Source organism: Stenella coeruleoalba (genome assembly GCF_951394435.1).
Source record: "Stenella coeruleoalba genome assembly, chromosome: 3".
NCBI classification, from domain to species: domain Eukaryota; kingdom Metazoa; phylum Chordata; class Mammalia; order Artiodactyla; family Delphinidae; genus Stenella; species Stenella coeruleoalba.
In genome coordinates this window covers 79682959-79705978 of record NC_137148.1, presented here as the reverse complement: position 1 = coordinate 79705978, position 23020 = coordinate 79682959, and positions in this window count along the sequence as shown.

Genomic DNA, 23020 nt, shown 5'->3' with positions numbered 1-23020 from the left:
GTTACTACAGGGAAAGAACTCCCATGGCAAAGAATAGGGACATGTATAGCAGTTTTCCTACTTTTATAAGATCTCAGCAACTGACTACAGTTGAATATTTTGCTCATTGATTGTTTCCTACAATATTTTGTGATATTTCTAATAAACAATATGAGATTTTTGAGACCAAAAGGAAAGAAGGTATTTTCTTCCAGTGCCTAAAAGATATTCAATATTACATTTAAACTAGTTTTCATTATAAGATATGTTGACTTTTTTTTCTTTTTTTTTTTGCGGTACGCAGGCCTCTTACTGTTGTGGCCTCTTCTGTTGCAGAGCACAGGCTTCGGACGCGCAGGCTCAGCGGCCATGGCTCACGGGCCCAGCCACTCCGCGGCATGTGAGATCTTCCAGGACCCAGGCACGAACCTGTGTCCCCTGCATCGGCAGGTGGACTCTCAACCACTGCGCCACCAGGGAAGCCCCAAGATTTGTTGACTTTTAAAGTCGACTTATTGTGACTGCTTCAGTGATAAGTGCATAAAGTTGGAATTTTGATTGTTCACACCTCATGCTGGAGAACAGTTAAGCCTCTATAAAAATTTGACTCTGTACTTTGCCCTCTCATGTGTGAACTTACATAAAGAATTAAAACTTTGAGAATATAATTAAGTTGGATTTGCAGTGATAGCATTTTCAACAAGGTATTTACTATTTTGATGAGAGAATTTTGCACTGATTTAAAGCAAAACAGCTATAGATGAATAATTCTTACAGAGTGAAGTTTTCCAGAAATAAAGTTGCTCTTAAATGAGAATGATGTCATAATAAAGCCATATATCAAGGACAATTACTCAACATGTGGTCTGTGAAAATTAAACTCATTATAGGTTTTATGCGATGAGTCACCACAGTTACAGTCACTGGACAGAGTCAACAGTGCAAATTTTGAATAGACTTTCCAGTTCATAGAAATTTTTGGCAGTTTTTATACATAAAACATTGCAGATTTCTCCATGTCCCACTTGTTCTGTTTTGTTTTGTTTTGCATGAATTCAGCCCAGAGCTTCTCCAGAGCTCTCCTACGGAGAACAGAGCTTCCTTCACCATCCCATGCTGCTGTTTTCTCTGTTCTTTCTTGGTCAATCTGACAGCGTTTGCTTTCTACCTCCCATTACTCCTCATATCTTACCTACTTAAGAGTGATGTTATGGTTTCATTACCAAAACAAACAAAGAACAAGAAAAAAACAAATAAAGCTTTCCTGTCATTTCCGTGGGAGCTTGACAGGGAAGTGAAAGAGATGCTTGAGTTCAGTCCCACTTCTTGAACATTTTCAGTGGCTCTTCATCACCTATTTACCTATTTTTAAAAACTTAATTTCCTCAGTCTAGAATTCATGGCTTAGCAACTCTCTTCAAACTTATTATGTTACTCCAAATCATTGTTCCATAAAACTGCTGTCATGAGTTCAATCGTGCCCCCCAAAATGATATGTCAAAGTCCTAGTAACTCAGATGTGACCTTATTTGGAAACAGGATTTTTACAGATGCAATCAAGTTAAACTGAAGTCATTAGGATGGGCCCTAATCCAGTATGACTGTTATCCTTATAAAAAGGAAAAATTTGGACCCAGAGACAGACATGAACTGAAGAAGGATGATATGGACACAAGGAGAATACCACATGAAGATGGGAGATTGAAGTGATGCACGTACTACAAGCAAAGGAATGCCAAAAGTTGCTGGCAAACCATCAGAGCTAGGAAGAAGCAAGGAAGGATTCCCCTAGAGGTTTCAGAGGGAGCATGACCCTAGCTAAACCTTGGTTTTGGATTTCTACCTTCCAGAGCTATGAGACAATAAAATTCTATTGTTTCAAGACACCCAGTTTTTGGTACTTTGTTACGGCAGCCCTAGGAAATTTATACAACTGTCTAGTAAATTTCAAACTTCTCTTAATACTGTTTCTTTTGCTTCTATTTCTCTTCTTCCTTCTTTCTTCTTAAAAAAAATTCTATTCTTTTTCAGAAGCCCAATTACATCTTACTTCCTCTGCTGCCTCTGTCCCTTGAAAAAACAATCATTCCTTGGAATCTGAACTCCTAGCATTTCCTGCATTCTTAATACTGACAGTTCCTTATACCCTGTGGGTATTTACCAATAACTTGCATATGTATGTTCTCTTCTTTATTCTAGACTCTAAACAAACTATAGCTTTTGGTATTCCTTAAGTAAGCAATTAATTATGTGAAAGTATTCAATAAATAATTTTAGTGACTTGATGATATTGTCTCCCAACTGACAAACACAGTTGGCCCTTGAACAACACGGTTTGAACTATGCGGGCGCACTTATGTGTGGATTTTGTTCAATAAATACATATATGTACTGTAAATGTATTTTCCCTTCCTTATGAGTTTCTTAATAACATGTTCTTTTCTCTAGCTTACCTTGTTGTAAGAATACAGTCTATAATACGTATACAAAATATGTGTTAATCAACTGTTTTGTGCTATCGGTAAAGCTTCCTATCAACAGCAGGCTATTAGTTAAGTTTGGGGGAAGTCAAAAGTTATACACAAATTTTTTACTGCTGGGGGGTTGATGCCCTTAACCCCTGAAGTATTCAAGGGTCAACTGTATACTTAAGTAACTATCCATCTACCTATCTATCTATCCTATTGGACAACTCTGACTAATACGGCTATAGAATATTTCTTTTTTATTGAAGTATAATTGACTTATAATATTATATTAGTTTCAGGTGTAGAACATAGTGATTTGATATTCTTAGATTCCACACCATAAAAAGTTATTACAAAATACTGACGATATTCCCTGTGCTATAACTTACATTCCTATGACTCATTTATTTTATAGCTGGTAGTTTGTACCTCTTAATCCTCTCCACCTATTTCACCCCTCCCCCACCTCTCTCCCCTTTGGCAATCACTATTTTATTCTCTGTGTCTGTGAGTCTGTTTCTGTTTTTTATAGTTGTTCATGTGTTTTATTTTTTAGATTCCACATATAAGAGAAAACATACAGTATTTGTCTTTCTTGGCTATATAATATTTCAATCATATGGTTACACCATAATTTAACAATTCCTCTTTATGGTCATTTAAGTGGTTGCAATCTGTACTCTTATAATTTCATGAAGATTGTCTTTACTCATACACCCTTGATAGCACCTAAGATCATTTTCTTGAGTAGATTACTGGAAAGAGACTTAGTACATCAGAGAGTATGGATGTATCTGTGTTTCTTGACACAGGTAATCAAATTATTCTTCACACCTGGCCATTCTGGTTTAAAGTCCCATTAACAGTGAACGAAAAGTGCCTACTACACCACAACCTTGAAACATTTTGGTATTACAATTTTTAATGGTAATATAATATGTAAAATTATTATACTAATCTAATAATTTTTTAATTATCTGAAACGGCAAATGTAAGTCTTCCATATTCCTGGGAATTTTCTGTTTAAGCTCTTTGGTCATTTTTCTACTGTAGTATTGGTATTTTTCTCACAAAATAGGATATCTACTATCTGGAACCTAGATAGTAGTTTAAAGTCAAGGTTCAGAGGTACAAAGTATCTTACATGCTAAAGAGATACGCCATGCCAAAATGTCACCAGAAGTTTTGACCAGACAATTCTCCCTCCCTCTAAGGTACAAAGAGGCTATAGAAACAACCTTATTTCTTCCAGTCTCCTCCCACCCCCTATCTGCCACCCCAGATAAAGCACCAGACTGGGGAGCAGAGACACTAGGATTCAGAGTAATCTTTTTTTGGTTATTGAAACACTTTACAGTTTTTGGAGTATTTCCTCAATTCCCTACACCCATTCCCTGAAGTCACTCCCACTAGCCAGAGACACATCTTTCAGTGGTACTAAGGTTGGGGATATGAGGTTGTGGTTTTAAACTTTTCAGGACTCATTTAATAACAAAGTGACCATAAGGTTTTGGAATCTGTGCAAGAAAGTGTTAAGGGATTAAAAAAAAGAAAATTCAGCACAGCACATTTTCAAGCAATGATTTTTTTAAAAAAAACTATTTCATTTTTATACCTCAACAAGTAGAAACAGCTCAATGATCTGTTATACTTATTATCATAAAGTGCTTTTTATTTCTGACAAAGTGTTACTATGTGCTAGAGATAGTCTTCTCAATTTGTTTTTTGCCTTTTGTTTAAATTTGTTATTTAATGTACTGTGTTACATCAAAACTACTGGTCTATCTTGCACTTTAAATGAACCTTTTAGCATGCATGATTTTGTAACATCATGCTTCGATCATTTCAAAAATATTGGTTCACTGAGTTATTCAGACCTTCCAAATGATGACACATTTCATTATACAATATCAAAAATAAATCACATTAATTAATATCACCATTATAGTATTTAAAGTTTTTATTGCAAAGCTTTCAAGCTCACAGAGGTGGACAGTTTTCAAAAATTCTTTTATTTGAAAGCTTGAATTGTTTCACTGGAAACAAAATACTGTCAATTATTTCCCTTGAAGTGACCGGCTCACTTTATTTATTTATTTATTTTTGCGGTATGCGGGCCTCTCTCTGTCGTGGCCTCTCCCGTTGCAGAGCACAGGCTCCGGACGCACAGGCTCAGCGGCCATGGCTCATGGGCCCAGCCACTCCGCGGCATGTGGGATCTTCCCGGACCGGGACATGAACCTGTGTCCCCTGCATCGGCAGGCGGACTCTCAACCACTGCGCCACCAGGGAAGCCCTTCATTTATTTTTGAGAAAATATCTGCCAAATACAAAAGTCTAAATAATTGTAATTTGTCTGTCAATTGTTCTTTCAAGTATAAAAGCAGCTAGTTCAGCTTGCAGTTTACACAGTCACACAAGTGCTTTTCCACAAGACAAACATTTTATTTTGGTATGTAAAAAAACAGAAAAAATGCTATATGCATGACTTCTCATTTGTTACACAGACTATTAAGAAGGCATATCCTAGAGGGTCAAACTTTAATAAAATTAAATATTTTTACTATGTCATCTTGAATATTTACATATTCTTGATGTAAAATTTTTTTCTGTGAGTGCCTAGTGGTGAAGAATCCTATGACTTTTAGTCCAGTTTGGTGTCCCTTCCTTGATTCATGCTAAGGGTCAGAGGTTTTACCTACCATTGCTTTGGTACCATCAGTATAAATGAACACAAGGAAAATGGCAAACAAGGTCTTAGTTCTATTAAAACACATTTTTGACAAAAGACCTGTACTCTGAAAACCATAAGACACTGATGAAAGAAATCAAAGATGACACAAACAGTTGGAGAGATATACCATGTTTTTGGATTGGAAGAATCAATATTGTCAAACTGACTATCCTACCCAAGGCAGATTCATTGCAATCCCTATCAAATTACCAATGGCATTTTTCACAGAACTAGAACAAGGAATTTTTAAATTTGTATGGAAACACAAAAGACCCCAAATAGCCAAAGCAATCCTGAGAAAGAAAAATGGAGCTAGAGGAATCAGACTCCTTGACTTCAGACTATTCTACAAAGCTACAGTAATCAAAACAGTATGATACTGACACAAAAACAGAAATATAGATCAATGGAACAGAATAAAAAGTCCAGAAATAAAACCACACACCTATGGTCAATTAATCAATGAAAAAGGAGGCAAGAATATACAATGGGGAAAAGACAGTCTCTTCAATAAGTGGTGCTGGGAAAAACTGGACAGCTACATGTAAAAGAATGAAATTAGGACACTCCCTAACACCATACACAAAAATAAACTCAAAACAGATCAAAGACCTAAATGTAAGGCTGGACACTATAAAACCCTTAGAGGAAAACATAGGCAGAACATTCTTTGACATAAACTGTAGCATTATCTTTTCAGATCCACCTCCTAGAGTAATGAAAATAAAAACAAAAACAAACAAATGGGACCCAATTAAACTTAAAAGCTTCTGCTCAGCAGAGGAAACCATAAATAAAATGAAAAGACAATCCACAGAATGGGAGAAAATATTTACAAATGGAGTGACTGACAAAGGATTAATCTCCAAAATTTACAAGCAGTTCATGCAGCTCTATGTCAAAAAACAAACAAGCCAATCAAAAATGGGCAGGAGATATAAATAAGTTTCTCCAAAGAAGATATAAAGATGGCCAAAAAGCACATGAAAAGATGCTCAACATCACTAATTATCAGAGAAATGCAAATCAAAACTACAATGAGGTATCATCTCACACTGGCCTTCATCAAAAAGTCTACAAAAAATAAATGCTGAAGAGGGTGTGGAGAAAAGGGAATCCTCCTACACTGTTGGTGTGAATGTAAATTGGTACAGCCACTACGGAGAACAGTATAGAAGTTCATTAAGAAACTAAAAATAGAGCCACCATATGACCCAGCAATCCCACTCCTGGGCATATACCCTGAGAAAACCATAATTCAAAAAGACACATGCACCCCGATGTTCACTGCAGCATTATTTACAATAGCCAGGACATGGAAGCAACCTAAATGTCCATCAACAGAGGAATGGATAAAGAAGATGTGGTACATATGTACAATGGAATATTAGCCATAAAAAAGAATGAAATAATGCCATTTACAGCCACATGAATGGACCTAGAAATTATGATACTAACTGAATAAGAAAGACAGAGAAAGACAAGTATCATATGATATCACTCATATGTGGAATGTAATTTTTAAAAAATGATACAAATGAAATTATTTACAAAACAGAAACAGACTTACAGTTATCGAAAACAAACTTATGGTTACCAAAGGGGAAACATGGTGGGGGGGAGTGATAAACCAGGAGCTTGGGATGAACATACACATACTACTATATATAAGATAGATAAATAATCAACAAAGGGGCTTCCCTGGTGGCGCAGTGGTTGAGAGTCCGCCTGCCGATGCAGGGGACATGGGTTCGTGCCCCAGTCCAGGAAGATCCCACATGCCACGGAGTGGCTGGGCCCATGAACCATGGCCACTGAGCCTGTGCATCCAGAGCCTGTGCTCCGCAACGGGAGAGGCCACAACAGTGAGAGGCCCGCGTACCGCAATAAATAAATAAATAAATAAATAAATAATAATCAACAAAGACCTATTGTATAGCACAGGAAACTCTACTCAATATTCTGTGATAACCTATATGAGAAAAGAATCTAAAAAAGAATGAATATATGTATATGTATAACTGAATTACTTTGCTGTACACCTGAACCTAACACATTGTAAATCAACTATACTCCAATAAAATTAAAATTAAAAAAACAACAACAACACAGTTTTGACCTCATAGACTCCCTGAGAATTTTAAAGAACCCTAGGGTCACACTTGTTCCCCACACTGTTATATGGGATACCACAATAGTGAACAGAGTATTAGTAAGTTCTCTGATGGTGGTGCTGATAGGGACATTTCAGGCAAGGAAGACATTTTGGACATTTATCCAAAATAAGGATATATGCAAGGAAAACCTGCCACCAGATTGCTAGCTGGTATCCCAGGGGATTGTTGCCATTTCAGAGATTCGGCCCTGATTTACCCTATCGGCCAAACACTCAGCAGTTGTGGTAATCAGATCAGCTGTGATGAGAGTAACTTCATGATTTTGAGCCCATGCATAACCTCGATCCCTGCTTTCATGTCACTTTGTTTATAAGCCCTTAGGTAAGCACTGGGTGGCTAGAGAGAGAGGCTGAGAGTTATCCACATAATTTGTCATGTTTTCTAGCTGGCAAATGCAAGATTCCAGTTGGTGACTTTTGATAAGAATTCACATGAGACAAATGTTCATATTCTGTCCTCATTCTAAGGGTTACATCTACCTGCCTCTGCCTAGATTTCCTTGTCTCTAATCCTCCAATATTGTATCTTCCAAGTCCCTGAATATCCAGTATCGAGCACTAGCCACTGCCCATGTAATCTGTATCTCTTGTCATCTCTCCTTTCAGACACAGTGGGCAAGCAGATATACTGCTTGAAGTTCTCCTCAGTGGAAGTATTTCATTTCCTTACTATCAATCAGAACACCCCTTAGTTTGGCCATAATCATGCAGCAATTCACTTCCATCTGTGGCAGTATATCATAAAGAATCATGTGTAAACTGGGCCTGAATTTCTTTTTCCTCAGTCATCTGGTCAGAGGGAACTCCCCATGAGGTCATAGATGTGAGTTGAAGGAGAGGCAACAATTCAATGGTAGTAGGTGTCATGAGAGTCTGAACTTCAACTCATGCAAATTATATATTCAATATATCTTTGAGTTCAATCTCACACCACTATCACTTTATGATGGAGTGCTGCTGTTTCATAACCAACTTTAGAGCTTTGTGGATCAGATAACCCCCGTTCATTACAGTCATCTCAGATTGTCTGGTCATTTGCTGCCCCATAATTAGGTATTTAGTCCCAACCAGCATTAAGTAGCAAGAAAGGTGCCATTTTGCAAAAGGAGAATAGATCTCTGCATGGCTTGGCTTTAAAATCCTAAGTGCAATGCATTGTCGTTCTCTTATGGGGGGCTGCCAGAAGCTACTTAGAATAGCCCTAAAAAAGCCACAGACCTGCTGCTTCATATGGCCTAAATGGTAGAATAGCTTGTACTGTACCCTGGACCAGCTTCAGAGCCTTCTTTTGCTCTGAACCCCATTTGAAACACAGTAAATGTACAAAGTAAAACACTGAAATGAGGCATATATTGACTTCAGAACCTAAAGAGCCCCACAAAGCATTGGATCTTTTTTTAACATTAGCAGGTGGAAGATACATTAACTCAACTTTTACTTTGAAGAGATCTCAGTATATCCCAGGCCCCTGGAGCCCTAGAAACCTACCAAAATTTCATAGCGTTTATCTCCTACATTCTGGCACGTATATATCTTATTAAAACTTCCAGGTTTTTATTACTTCCTGCCTCACAGGTCTACTAGCATGATTTCATAGATTCTGTACCCTATATCATGACAGAGAGCCCTAGAGCTGAAAGCAACAATGGGTATGTTTTGTTGGCCTAACCATGTGAAAACCAATTGCTTCTTGGTTGATATAAAGAGAATAAAGTATTTGCCAGAGCAATAGTTGTATACCAGTTGTCAGAGACTGTGGTTTTTCTCCAGTAAGGAGACTTCAACTATAAAAGCAGCAGCATTTAGGATCACCAACTGATTAAGTTTAAGGAAATCCTCTACCACTCTCCGAAACCCCACCACCATGTGGACAGGCCAAGTCAACACTTTTGCATCTCTCAAGACTTTCAGGGTAACATTAATTTCCACAGACCTCCTCAGGAATGCAGTACTGAATTTGATTTAATATTTTGGTTGAGCAGGGCAATTACAGTGGTTTCCACTTGGCCCTTTCTATCATATAAGCCCTTGTTCCACAGTTTAGGGAGCCGGCATGAAGAGTCTACTGGTTTGCAAATGTTTTCTTAGGAAATATAAATTCAGGTAAAATTCAGGTACAGAGAGAATCATTCTATGGCTGTATGTGTGGACCCACTGGGCCTACTGTTAGAAGGAATCAGATCAAAGCTCCATTTTTCATCTAATCTCTATAAATCCTCACTCTGCCTATTTGACCAAAGAATATTTGGGATCCCCAGGAATTAGCATCAACTCCAAGCCTATCCTAGTAATTTCAAAAAATCTGAATGGGGACTTTCCTGGTGGTCCAGTGGTTAAGAATCTGTCTTGCAATGCAGTGGAAGCCAGTTCGATCCCTGGTCGGGGAACTAAGATCCCACATGCCACGGGGCAACTAAGCCTGCAAGCCGCAACTAAGACCTGATGCAGCCAAAAAATAAATAAATAAATGAGTAAGGACTTCCCTGGTGGCACAGTGGTTAAGAATCTGCCTGCCAACAGAGGGGACATGGCTTGATCCCTGATCCAGGAAGCTCCTACATGCCATAGAGCAGCTAAGCCTGTGCGCCACAACTACAGAGCCTGCACTCTAGAGCCCGCGAGCCACAACTGCTGAAGCCCGCGTGCCACAACTACTGTACCCACGTGCTGCATCTACTGAAGCCTGGGCGCCTAGAGCCCATGCTCCACAACAAGAGAAGCCACCGCAGTGAGAAACCCGCACATGCAAGGAAGAGTAGCCCCTGCTCACCACAATGAGAGAAAGCCCGCACACAGCAACAAAGACCTGATGCAGCCAAAAAAAAAAAAACCAAAAAATAAATGAATATAATGTTTAAAAAGACCTGAATGTTTCCCTCTTTCCAGTACACAGATATCTGGGTAAACAACCTCAAGTCACTTCCAGGAAGGCAAAGAGAAGGATTTACAGTATACTCTATTGGCAGAGTTTTAGCATTCTTCCTCAAGGGACTCCACTTATATCTCAATTTTGGATATCTATTCCTGTACTAGTACCAAACTGTTTCTATTAATACAGCTTTATAATGTGTCTTCAAAACTGATGAGGCAATTCCCAATATCAAAGATTCTTTTGACATTCTTTCTTTTATAATGTATTTATTTATTTATTTTGAAAACTAAAGACAAAAAAATGATAATTACTTTTTTTTTTTTTTTTTTGGCTATACAGTAGGTCTTTGTTGGCTATCCATTTTAAATATAGCCATGTGTACATGTTGATCCCAAACTCCCTGACTATCCCTTCCCCCTATCCTTCCCCCCGGTAACCGTAAGTTCTCTCTCTAAGTCTGTGAGTCTGTTTCTGTTTTGTAGAGAAGTTCATTTGTATCATTAAGTGATATCATATGATATTTTTCTTTCTCTGTCTGACTTACTTCACTTAGTATGACAATCTCCAGGTCCATTCATGTTGCTGCAAATGGCATTATTTCATTCTTTTTTATGGCTGAGTAATATTCCATTGTATATATGTACCACATCTTCTTTATCCATTCATCTGTCATACCATCTGTTGTCAAAAGATATTTTTGACATTCTTATACATTTGCTTGTTCTAATGAATTTTGGAATCTATTTGGTAAAGTCCACAAAAAAAATCTATTAGCATTTTTTTTGAGATTGTTTGGATTTATAAATTCAGAAAGCATTGAAAATTTTTATAACATTAAGCTATCCCATCAATGAACATGATGTATCTACTTATTTGGATATTTTATGTCTTTTATTAAATTCTATAATTTTCTCATATTTTCTCTATAATTTGCATATTTTATTAGTTTTTATTTCTAATTGATCTCCAATAAAAAAACTTAAAATTTTTATGGACTTACATTCTCATCCAGCTATTTCCCTTCTCCCCCTTATAGTTAAATTTCTTGAAAGAGTTATCTATACTATGTGTTTTCACTTAGACACCTCACTTCCTCTTAAACATAATGCTGTTAGGTTTCAATGAACCCCAGTTCATCAAAATAGCTCAGTCACCAATGGCATACATTACTTAAAAAATCCAAGTCTTTTCTAGATCCTTATCTTGCTTGACTTTTAATAAATTTACATGTTTTTAGTTCCAGTTTCCAGTTCTGCATGTAAGGAACTTGGAAGTTGCCACTCCATCCAATAACAAGTAAAAAGCTGAACACACTGAAAACTCAACAACTCTTCTTGGATCCATAAAAGAGGGGAGGACACAGGGAAACTGATAACCTCATGGTCTGAGAGATAGACAGGTGAATATAGGGAGCAGTGGCTTACCAGAGCAGAGCCTGGTGAGTGGAAACTGCCTCAGGAACTAGTACTGGGGTACAAAGCCTGAACTGTAATTGACAAATTGCTGGCAGCTGAGAGCAATCAACTGTGAGAATTGAAAATTCCAAGGCAATTAATTTATAATATTTACAATATTGTGAGATTTCCCTCCAGGAGTTTGGCTATATTCTCACAGTAAATATCTGACAAAAATAATAATTATGTGGGAGTAGTGATCCTATTCCCAAAAATTTACCCAAGAGAACTAAAAACTTATGTGCACACAAAAACCTGTATATGAATGTTTATTTCAGCTTTATAATTGTCAAAACTTGTAAACAACCCAAAATAGTAATGAATGTGGTAAATATTAATCCAACTATAACAAAAATCACTTTGAATGTCAATGATCTAAATGCACCAATTAAAAAACAGAGATTGTCAGAGGGGATCAAAAAACATGACCCAACTACATGTTGTCTATAGGAAACCCACTTTCAATACAAAGAATATTAGATTAAAAGTAAATGGATAGAGAAAAATATATTATGTTAACACTAATCAAAGGAAAGCAGGAATAGCTATATTAATCTCAGAAGAGACTTCAAAATGAGAAAAGTTATCAGAGATAAGCACATTATATAATGAAAAAGGGGTCAATTCTCCAAGAAGACATAAAAAACATGAACGTGTATGCACCTAACAACAGAGCATCAAACTACATGAGGCAAAAACTGATAGAACTGCAAGGAGACATAGATGAATCGACTATCATAGTTGGAGACTTCAACACTCCGTCTCAGAAATGGACAGAACTAGTAGGCATAAAATCAGTAGGGTTACAGTTAACCCAACACCACCATCAATCAACTAGATAAAATTGACATCTTCATCCAACAATATCAGAATACAAATTCTCAAACTCACATGAAACATTCACTAAGATAGATCACATTCTGGGTCATAAAACACACCTTAATAAATTTTAAAAAATAGAAATCATACAATGCCTGCTTTCAAACCAAAAAGGAATTAAACTAGAAATCTGTAATAAAACTTTACATATTTTAAATTACATAATTCACTCTTTGTGATGTATATTTCTATGGGTTTTAATAAATGCAAAGAGCTGTATATACCATCACAGTCACGATCCAAAAAGCTCCATCACAGAAAAATTCCTGTGTGTTGCCTCTTTGTAATCAACCCTTTCCTGTGCCCAACTCCTGCAAACCACTGTCTTCCATCTCATAATTTTGCCTTTTCCAGAATTTTCATATAAGTGGAATCATATGATAAGATGCCTTTTGGTTCTAGCTTCTTTCACTTAACAAAATACATTTGACATTCACTCATGTTGTTGCATGAATCCCTCATGGTTTCTTTCCCCCTTTTATTGCTAAATAGTATTCCAGTGTATAGATATACTATAAACTGTTTATTCATTTATTCACATGAGTTGCTTCCAAGTTTTGACAATTTTAAAGCTGAAATAAACATTCATGTACAGATTTTTATGTATATGTAAGTTTTTAGTTGTCTTGGATAAATATTTGGGAATATAAGTAAACATAAGAGCATATGTTTAGATTTGTTTAAGTTAACAAAATTATGAAACCGTTTTTCACAGTGGCCATGTTATTTTACATTCTTACCAGCAAAGTATGAGGATTCTAGTTGTTCCACATCCATGCTAACACTTGGTAGTGTCAGGAATTTTTTTCCTATTATAATAGATGTATATTGATTTATACATATATATGTATAGTATATATTTCATTGTGATTTTAATTTGAATTTTCATCATGAATACTGGTGTCTTGTCATATGGTTATTTACCATCAATATGTCTTTTTGAGGGCTTCCCTGGTGGCGCAGTGGTTGAGAGTCTGCCTGCTGATGCAAGGGACACGGGTTCGTGCCCCAGTCTGGGAAGATCCCACATGCTGCGGAGCGGCTGGGCCCGTGAGCCATGGCCACTGAGCCTGTGCGTCTGGAGCCTGTGCTCCGCAACAGGAGAGGCCACAGCAGTGAGAGGCCCGCGTACTGCAAAAAAAAAAAAAAATATATATATATATATATATATATATATATATATATATGTCTTTTTGAGTAAAGTGTCTGTTCAAAACTTTGGCTTTTTTCTTTTGAGTTATTTCTTGTTGAATTTTGTGAATTCTTTATAGTCTGAATGCAAGTCTTCTCAGAAATTGAGGTATAATTGTCACATAACATTATACTAGTTTCAGGTGTACAATGTAATGATTCAATGCATTTTTCTTATATCTGTTGGCCATTTGTATGTGTTCTTTGAAGAACTGTATATGCAAGTTCTTGGCCTATTTTTTAATTACTTATTTGTTTTTGGGGGGTTTTTTTGCTATTGAGTTTCTTATATATTTTAGATATCAATCCCTTATTGAATAAATAGTTTGCAAATATTTTCTCCCATTCTGTAGTTTGCCATTCCATTCTATTGATTGTTTCCTTTGTTACACAGAAACTTTTTAGTTTGATGCAGTCTCATTTATCTGTTTTCCTTTTGTTGCCTGTGTTTTCGGTGTCATATAAGAGCAAATCTTTTAGCAAGGTTTCTCAGGCTTTCAAAATCTGACCCCAGTCTGCCTTTCTTATTTCATCTTTCACCATTACACTGCTGCATACCACATTCCAGGTCTCTGGGCCATTCCTAATTCCTGAAAATGCCATGCACATCTATGTGTCTCTGCATATTGTACTTTCTTCTTGAAGTATGTGTCCTCTGCTATCTATCCACAAGGCACAGTATTACAAAAGTCTCTGGAGGTTTTCTTAATCCTCCCTCTCCCAAGGAAGAATTAGTTGCATTCAGCTTAGTTAGGTCTCCTAATAAAGTATGCAATACAGTTGTTTACATAATTGTTTTTTATTCTAGATTATATCCCAGAAATTCATATCTATCAAAGATAGTATACGCTATTTTTAAAAATAAATTTGGTCACTTTGTCTCAGTCTCTTTATCTATAAAAGGATAGTGCTTCTAAATTTGCCTGCCAATAGTAACCAGCTGAAATGTATATTTAAATACATATTCTAGAGTCCCTCCCGTAGATTATGATTTCAGGGGTCCAGAAATTCATATTTGAAATGACCTCACTAGGTGATTCTCATAATCAGATTTATTTATGGGACACTGAGTTAGATTACTTCTAGGGCCCTATCCTGCTCTAAAATTTCTTCTTTTTTAATCTATACTTTCATATAGCATACACGAGAATACAAGTGAGAACAAAGAAAGAGGGCATGTTTTAAGATGACTAGCTGGAGTTTTGGTAACTGATACCCATTCCCTTTCCTTTAGTCCTTAATTTCAAGGTAATTTTGAAATTTTAAGCCTGGGAAACAGGTGGAAATATCATTAGAGTACAGGGAAAGTAGAGTACACCTTACACCTGGTACAATGCTTACAACTTGTAAAATACTTTCCACTTCCTTTATCCTTTTTATGCCAGGGAAAAGTGGAATGGGCAGGACAGCAATCATCGTTCACATTTTATAAAAATACCTTCTGAGTGTCTATGTCATATGAGGAAAAAATAGAGTATTTCATATAGAAAAAGGCTCTGATCTTCTATGCATTTGAAAGAGGTAAATTTCTGAAACGGTACATGCCGAGGTAAAGAGTTATTGGACTGAGTTGGAAAGATATATTTTCCAGATATTTCAAAACCATCAAAATCTTTTTTCCCATCACCAATGGACAATTATTTTAGAAAACTGCTGTAAGTGCCCCTTTGATTTTTAAAATTTTAATTCTGAAATAATTCAGATTGACAGAAAACTTACAAAAATAATAGAGTTCCCATATACCCTCATTCAGCTTCCCCCAATGTTAATATTTCACATACCACAGTACAGTCAACAAAACCAAGAAATTAATATTGGTACTAAACTACAGACTTTACACTGGTGATCATTTTTCCACTAAGATCCATTTTCTGTTCCAGGATCTGACCCAGGATCCCACACTGCATTTAATTGTCAAGTCGCTTTAGTCTCCTTCAATCTGTTACAGTTCCTCAGTGTCTTTTTCTCTTTATTGACCTTGACACTTTGGAAGAGAGTACCGGTGGAGCTATTTTGTCACATATCCATCTGATGATTTCTCATGTTTACATCAAGTTTATGCATTTTGGGCAAGAACACCATAAAAAATGTGTTGTGTCCTGCTCAGTGCATAATATCAGGAGACATGGTGGTACCTGCCAAGTTTCTGCAGGTAATTATTCCATTCCCTTGTCATTAATAAATATCTTAGGGGAGATACCTTGAGACTATACAAATATTCTGCTTCTCCTCAAACTTTTGCCCATGAATTTTAACATCCTTCAACATATTTTTGCCTCTAATAAGTATAACTGTGCTGTCTGTCTAACGAAGATTTTTAATTTTCCTTATTCCCTCTACATATATTAACTGGAATTTTTCTATAAAGGGAAGCTATCTCTCCCCCCTCAATTATGTATTTATTCGCTTGTGCCCTTCATTTTTGAGTGTTCCTTCTGTTTCCCTTTCTTGTCAGGCCAATAGAAATTCAGCAAGCAATAGATAAAAGTAAACACCATTTAAAAAGACAACTCACAAAAAATTTTCAAATTTTTCACACTATCCTGTCAAGTCAGATGGATTTGTCAAACAAAAAAAGTTAGAATAAGATCAGACACATAAATACCGTTGATCGAAGCAACAGGAATCCATAAGAAACAAATTGACCTCAGAAAGACAAAAGTCCTTGCTGACTAACTTGTGGTGTCTTGAGAGCAAAAGCAAAGTCAATGCATTTTGATAACTAATGTTCATTTTGTTTTTCTCTGACTCTCTTACTGGGTAAAGTTTCTAAATAAAATAAGAAACTAATCACTTTATTTCAAAATGAATAATGGTTTTTAATGGTTTATTTTGGTTTGGGGCTTTTCCTCTCCAACCAGGACATCTATTATTTTTCAGAGAACAATCCAGCAAATAAGATAATGGTATTGAGTAGTATGAATATTGATACCATCAAATGTTTCTACTTAAGGAAGATTATTTCCATGTTTATTTTGCAACAAAACATTTTGCAAAATAGGTTGTTTTCATAACAGATTGGTGTATCATGAATCAAAAAAATTGGTTGCATATGAGGAGAATAAACATTGATTCTGGAAATGAGCCACAATTTCTTGGGTGGCCTAAGAAGAAGTCACGAAACTTGTCTAGACCTGATTTTCTCACTAATGCAATAATAATAGTTTTTACCTACCTTGTTAAAAGATGTCAGATATTAATTAATGTTCACAATGGGCTTGAGATCTGTGATTAAAATCTGTTACTCTTGATGGAAAACACAGTCATTCAACCGTTGAGAAGCAGTAAACGAACCCAGGGAGATGTGTAGTCCATGAGGAGAAATATTGGAGAGTGAAGTTAGTCAGGAATGAGGAGCAGGTGCTGGGACAAGAATCTCTTTTGATGTGTAAGTACTTGCATATTTTTCTTCATAGAATTAGGTAATACACCTCTCTAATGTTTCAATACGGGGACTATTCTTCTCTACACTAAGATTCTTAAACTTTTTTTTTTTTTTTTGCGGTACGCGGGCCTCTCACTGTTGTGGCCTCTTCCGTTGCGGAGCACACGCTCCGGACGCCCAGACTCAGCAGCCATGGCTCACGGGCCTAGCCGCTCCGCGGCATGCGGGATCTTTCCGGATCGCGGCACAAACCCGCGTCCCCTGCATCGGCAGGCAGACTCTCAACCACTGTGCCACCAGGGAAGCCCTAAGATTCTTAAACTTTTTTGTGCCATGGACCATTTTAACATTTTAGAGAAGCCATAGACCTCATCTAATAATGATTTTTAAATGCACAGAAAATATGTAGGGTTATGAAAGAAACCAATTTTATTAAGGCACAGTTTTCAAAATGTTTTTTAAAATTTAATTTTAGAGCACTACATGTGCTTCTTCATTAAATTAAATGAGATCTAATGGCAGTCTAAACACTACCATAATTTCAAAGTAGTAATGGTTGTAAACAACATTTTAAGATATTTGCAAAAACTCTAATGTGGTATGAAAACATCTGTGTTTTCTATTGGTGTTAAGGTTAGAGGAACTGCTCTTATTTCTGTGGCTTGTTGCCTACATTAAAATTTTTTTTAATGCTAAGGTTTAGTTAGAAGTTACTGAAAATAAAGATGTATCTTGTTTCCCAACCAAATTTGTGGACCATAGGCTTCTTGGGGGTATTTGATCTTAGGTTAAAAAACCCCATTCTACACCTATCCTTGGATCCCTCAATAGCCAAACACTTAATACTACTTCTCAAAGTGTGATCAGGTGATCATGTTTATGGAGTGTTTATTAAAAATGCAATTCTCCTGGCCTTTTCTTAAACCTGTTGAATTTGCATTCTTAACAAGCATCCAGGTGACTGACATACACACTAAAGTTTGAGAACTGCTTCAAAGGTGGTTACATCAATAGCTATCTTCAGTGGAATCATAATTATCAAGCCAGAGATTCTTAAATATTAGTTTGAATATTATAATATATATAATAATATGATAGGAATGGAAATGGCCTAGAAATTTTAATGTTAATAGGCATTTAAAATATTGTGATGAATATGTTCTCGGCTCTATTATGAGAAATAATCCTAAACAAAGACACCAAAAGTCAAAGTATAAAATCTGCCTGGGAATGGGAGGAGTGATGGAATGATGAGGAGATTTGCATCAATACCATCATAACTATACTCTACTTCCCTTTCCTTTTCTGCGCTGGTTAACACCCTTCAAAAGAAAACCTGTACATAGAACACTTAACTATGGAGTCAATGAATTATATCACTGAGGATGCAAAAAATGAGGGACGTTCTCTCTGCCCATTTTTAACATCGTGGTTTAAACTGGTAGGCAAAAATTAGTCATCATCAACATGAAAAGCAGTAATAACAGAGTAATAAGGCTACAGAAGATCTAAAGATCACCTTGTACTTTCAACTACTACTTTTTTTTTCTGCCTCACAAATCCCTAGCCCTATCCCAGAACTCTCTATAACTTGAGCTTCAAATCAGTATATCCAACTGCCTACTAGACATTTACCTCTGAATATCAGAGACGACTCAAATACTACAAACCAAAACTGAACTCACCATATTTTCCCACAGAACGGCTATCTCTTTTATATTGTCTTGAATATGGGTACCACCATCTAGTAAGATATTCAAAAATTGTCCTAGATGTTTCCCTATTTCTCATTAAGTTTTTCTTTGCTAGGGGACATATTTGGAGTGATGACCAGTTTTAGAGCTCTAGCCATGGCCTAATGTTCTTTGAGTCAGCATTTTTTTGAGCACCAACCTCCAACCTGTCTGATTTAATAAGGACATAGTCTAACAGTGAAAGATAAGAAAGAGAAAATTAAGGAAACAATCCCATTTACCATCACATCAAAAAGAATAAAATAAAATACCTAGGAATAAACCTACCAAATGAGACAAAAGACCTCTACTCTGAAAACTATAAGATGCTGATGAAAGAAATTGAAGATGACACAAAGAGATGGAAAGATATACCATGTTCTTGGATTGAAAGAATCAATACTGTCAAAATGACTATACTTCACAAGGCAATCTACATATTCAGTGCAATCCCTATCAAAGTATCAATGGCAAGGACTTCCCTGGTGGCACAGTGGTTAAGACTCTGTGCTTCCAATGCAGAGGGCCCGGGTTCAATCCTTGGTCAGGAACTAGACCCCACATGCATGCCTAAACTAAGAGTTCATGTGCCACAACTAAGGAGACTGCATGTCGCAACTAAGGAACTCACATGCCACAACTAAGGAGCTGGTGAGCCACAACTAAGGAGCTCACCAGCTGCAACTAAGATGCAGCGCAACCAAAATAAAAAAAAAATTTAAATTACCAATGGCATTTTTCACAGAAGTAGAATGAAAAATATTTTAATCTGTGTGGAAACACAAAAGACACCAAATAGCCTGTGAAAGAAAAATGGAGCTAGAGGAATCAGACTCCCTGACTTCAGACTATACTACAAAGCTACAGTAATCAAAACAGTATGGTACTGGCACAAAAACAGATATATAGATCAATGGAAAAGGATAGAAAGCCCAGAAATAAACCCATGCACCTATGGTCACCTTATCTTTGACAAAGGAGGCAAGAATATACAATGGAGAAAAGACAGTCTCTTCAATAAGTGGTGCAGGGAAAACTGGACAGCTACATGTAAAAGAATGAAATTAGAACATTCTCTAATACCGTACACAAAAATAAACTCAAAATTGATTAAAGACCTAAATGTAAGACCAGTTACTATAAAACTCTTAGAGAAAAACAGGCAGAACACTCTTTGACATAAATTGCAGCAATATCTTTTTGGATCCACCTGCTAGAGTAATGAAAGTAAAAACAAAAATAAACAAATGGGAACCAATTAAACTTAAAAGCTTCTGCACAGCAAAGGAAATCATAAACAAAATGAAAAGACAACCCACAGAATATTTACAAACAGAGCAAACGACAAGGGATTAATCTCCAAAATATGCAAACAGCTCATACAATTCAATATCAAAAAAACAAACAACCCAATCAAAAATGGGTAGAAGATCTAAATAGACATTTCTCCAAAGAAGACATACAAATGGCCAAAAAGCACATGAAAAGATGCTCAATATCTCTAATTATTAGAGAAATGCAAATCAAAACTACAATGAGGTATCATCTCACACCAATCAGAATGGCCATCATCAAAAAGTCTACAAACAATAAATGCTGGAGAGGGTGTGGAGAAAAGGGAATCCTCCTACACTGTTGGTGCAAATGTAAATTGGTACAGCCACTATGGAGAACAGTATGGAAGTTCATTAAGAAACTAAAAATAGAACTACCATATGACCCAGCAATCCCACTCCTGGGCATATACCCTGAGAAAACTGTAATTCAAAAAGACATGTGCACCCCAATGTTCACTGCAGCACTATTTACAATAGCCAGGACATGGAAGCAATCTAAATGTCCACTGAGAGATGAAGGGATAAAGAAAATGTGGTAGGGCTTCCCTGGTGGCGCAGTGGTTGAGAGTCCGCCTGCCAGTGCGGGGGACACGGGTTCGTGCCCCGGCCCGGGAAGATCCCACATGCCGCGGAGCGGCTGGGCCCGTGAGCCATGGCCGCTGAGCCTGAGCGTCCGGAGCCTGTGCTCTGCAAGGGGTGAGGCCACAGCAGTGAGAGGCCCGCGTACCGTAAAAAAAAAAAAAAAAAAAAAAAAAAGAAAATGTGGTACATATATACAATGGAATATTACTCAGCCATTAGAAAAGAATGAAATAATGCCACTTGCAGCAAAATGGATGGATCTAGAGATTATCATACTAAGTGAAGTCAGAGAAACACAAATATCATATGATGTCACTTATATGTGGAATCTAAACAATATGATACCAATGAACTTATTTATAAAACAGAAACAGACTCACAGACGTAGAAAACAAACTTATGGTTACCAAAGGGGAAAGGTAGGGGGGAGGGATAAATTAAGAGTTTAGGATTAACATATACACACTACTATATATAAAATAGATAATCAACAAGGACCTACTGTATAGCACAGGGAACTCTACTCAATATTCTGCAATAACCTATATGGAAAAAGAATCTGAAAAAGATGGAGATAGATATATATATATATATATATATATATATATATATATATGCATAAGTGAATCACTTCTGTACACCAGAAACTAGCACAACACTGTAAATCAACTATACTCCAAAATAAAATAAAAATTAAATAAAAACAAAAAGATGGTCATAGTGATTGGAAAATAGCTCTCATGTCCCAAACTAACTCCAACAACACAACTGCAGCCCTAAGAAGGCTTAGGAGAAGTGGCTTCTACCAACTCAAATTTAGGCCTCTGAAAGAAATGTCTTTTGCTTCTTTGATTCATGTTTCCTTATATTCATATTTTCTTGCCCTTCACTTCATTCAATTAGTGAGATTTTTAATTTTTTTTAATTTTTATTTTTTCGGTACGCGGGCCTCTCACTGCTGTGGCCTCTCCCATTGCAGAGCACAGGCTCCGGACGCGCAGGCTCAGCAGCCATGGCCCACGGGCCCAGCTGCTCCGCGGCATGTGGGATCCTCCCAGACCGGGGCACGAACCCGTGGTCCCCTGTATCGGCAGGTGGACTCTCAACCACTGTGCCACCAGGGAAGCCCAATTAGTGAGATTTTTGAGGTATAACTTTAGGGTATAGTTCGTAAAGAATGGTCTCTCAGCCTGCCTCTGATCCAGGCAAGAGAAATCCTTGGAGTCTCACAGGGTCCTGGCTGAATCATGAGCAGACTACATTGGGGTTGAAAGCCAAAGGACAACCCAATAACATGATTCAGAATTTGGAATTTGATCACCAACATCTGGTGGAGTTAAGCTGACCAAAGTGAGTATATAACTAAGGTTTGGGAGGTAAGATCATTTGAGTATCTCAAACTTGAAGGACGGTTGCACTATTGATGGGTAAATCCCCACAAGAAGAGCAAAGCTACTGCAGCAGGAAGGAGCTAGTAAGTGGACCATGGTCGCGGTGAAAATAAAGATTCATTTCTTAGGTAACAGGCTGATCTGAAGGCTGAGTTTCAATAGGTAAATTTCTGATTTAGCAATGCTAGTTACCTTGCTGGACTGCTCTGTGTTCTCCACTTTATTATCTGTTTTCCTCTTCATCCTATTCCACCCAGGGCAGAAGGAACAATATGTTACACCAGAGAAAATAGAGCAAATTCCTGCTGCAGCAGGAAAATAGGTGAAAGAAAAGAATGTTTGCATCACTATGAGAAGGATAAGTTTAGCCAAAGCTATGTGATTTCAACACTGACAAAGGTGAGATTTGGGGAATGAGACATGGCTGAGATAAAACACTTCTTAATGAGCCCCTGTGTGTAGAGTGGTAGGATGTGCTTAGAGCAGCAGCATAAGCAAAAAAGTTGGGGTTCTGCTGGGATGAAAGCAGCTCACACAGGCCACCCTCAATTCAGGCCAAAATCGTGAGGCCAAAACAATGGAACCTTAGGGGACAATAAAAATAATTCAGAAAAAGGCAGAACATGAGGATCTCAGGAAAGGCCTGTCATGTGGTACATATATACAATGAAATACTACTCAGCAATAAAAAAGAACAAAATAATGCCATTTGCAGCAACATGGATGCAACTAGAGATTATCATACTAAGTGAAGTAAGTCAGAAAGAGAAAGACAGATACCATATGATATCACTTATAAGTGGAATCTAAAATATGGCACAAATGAACCTATCTACAAA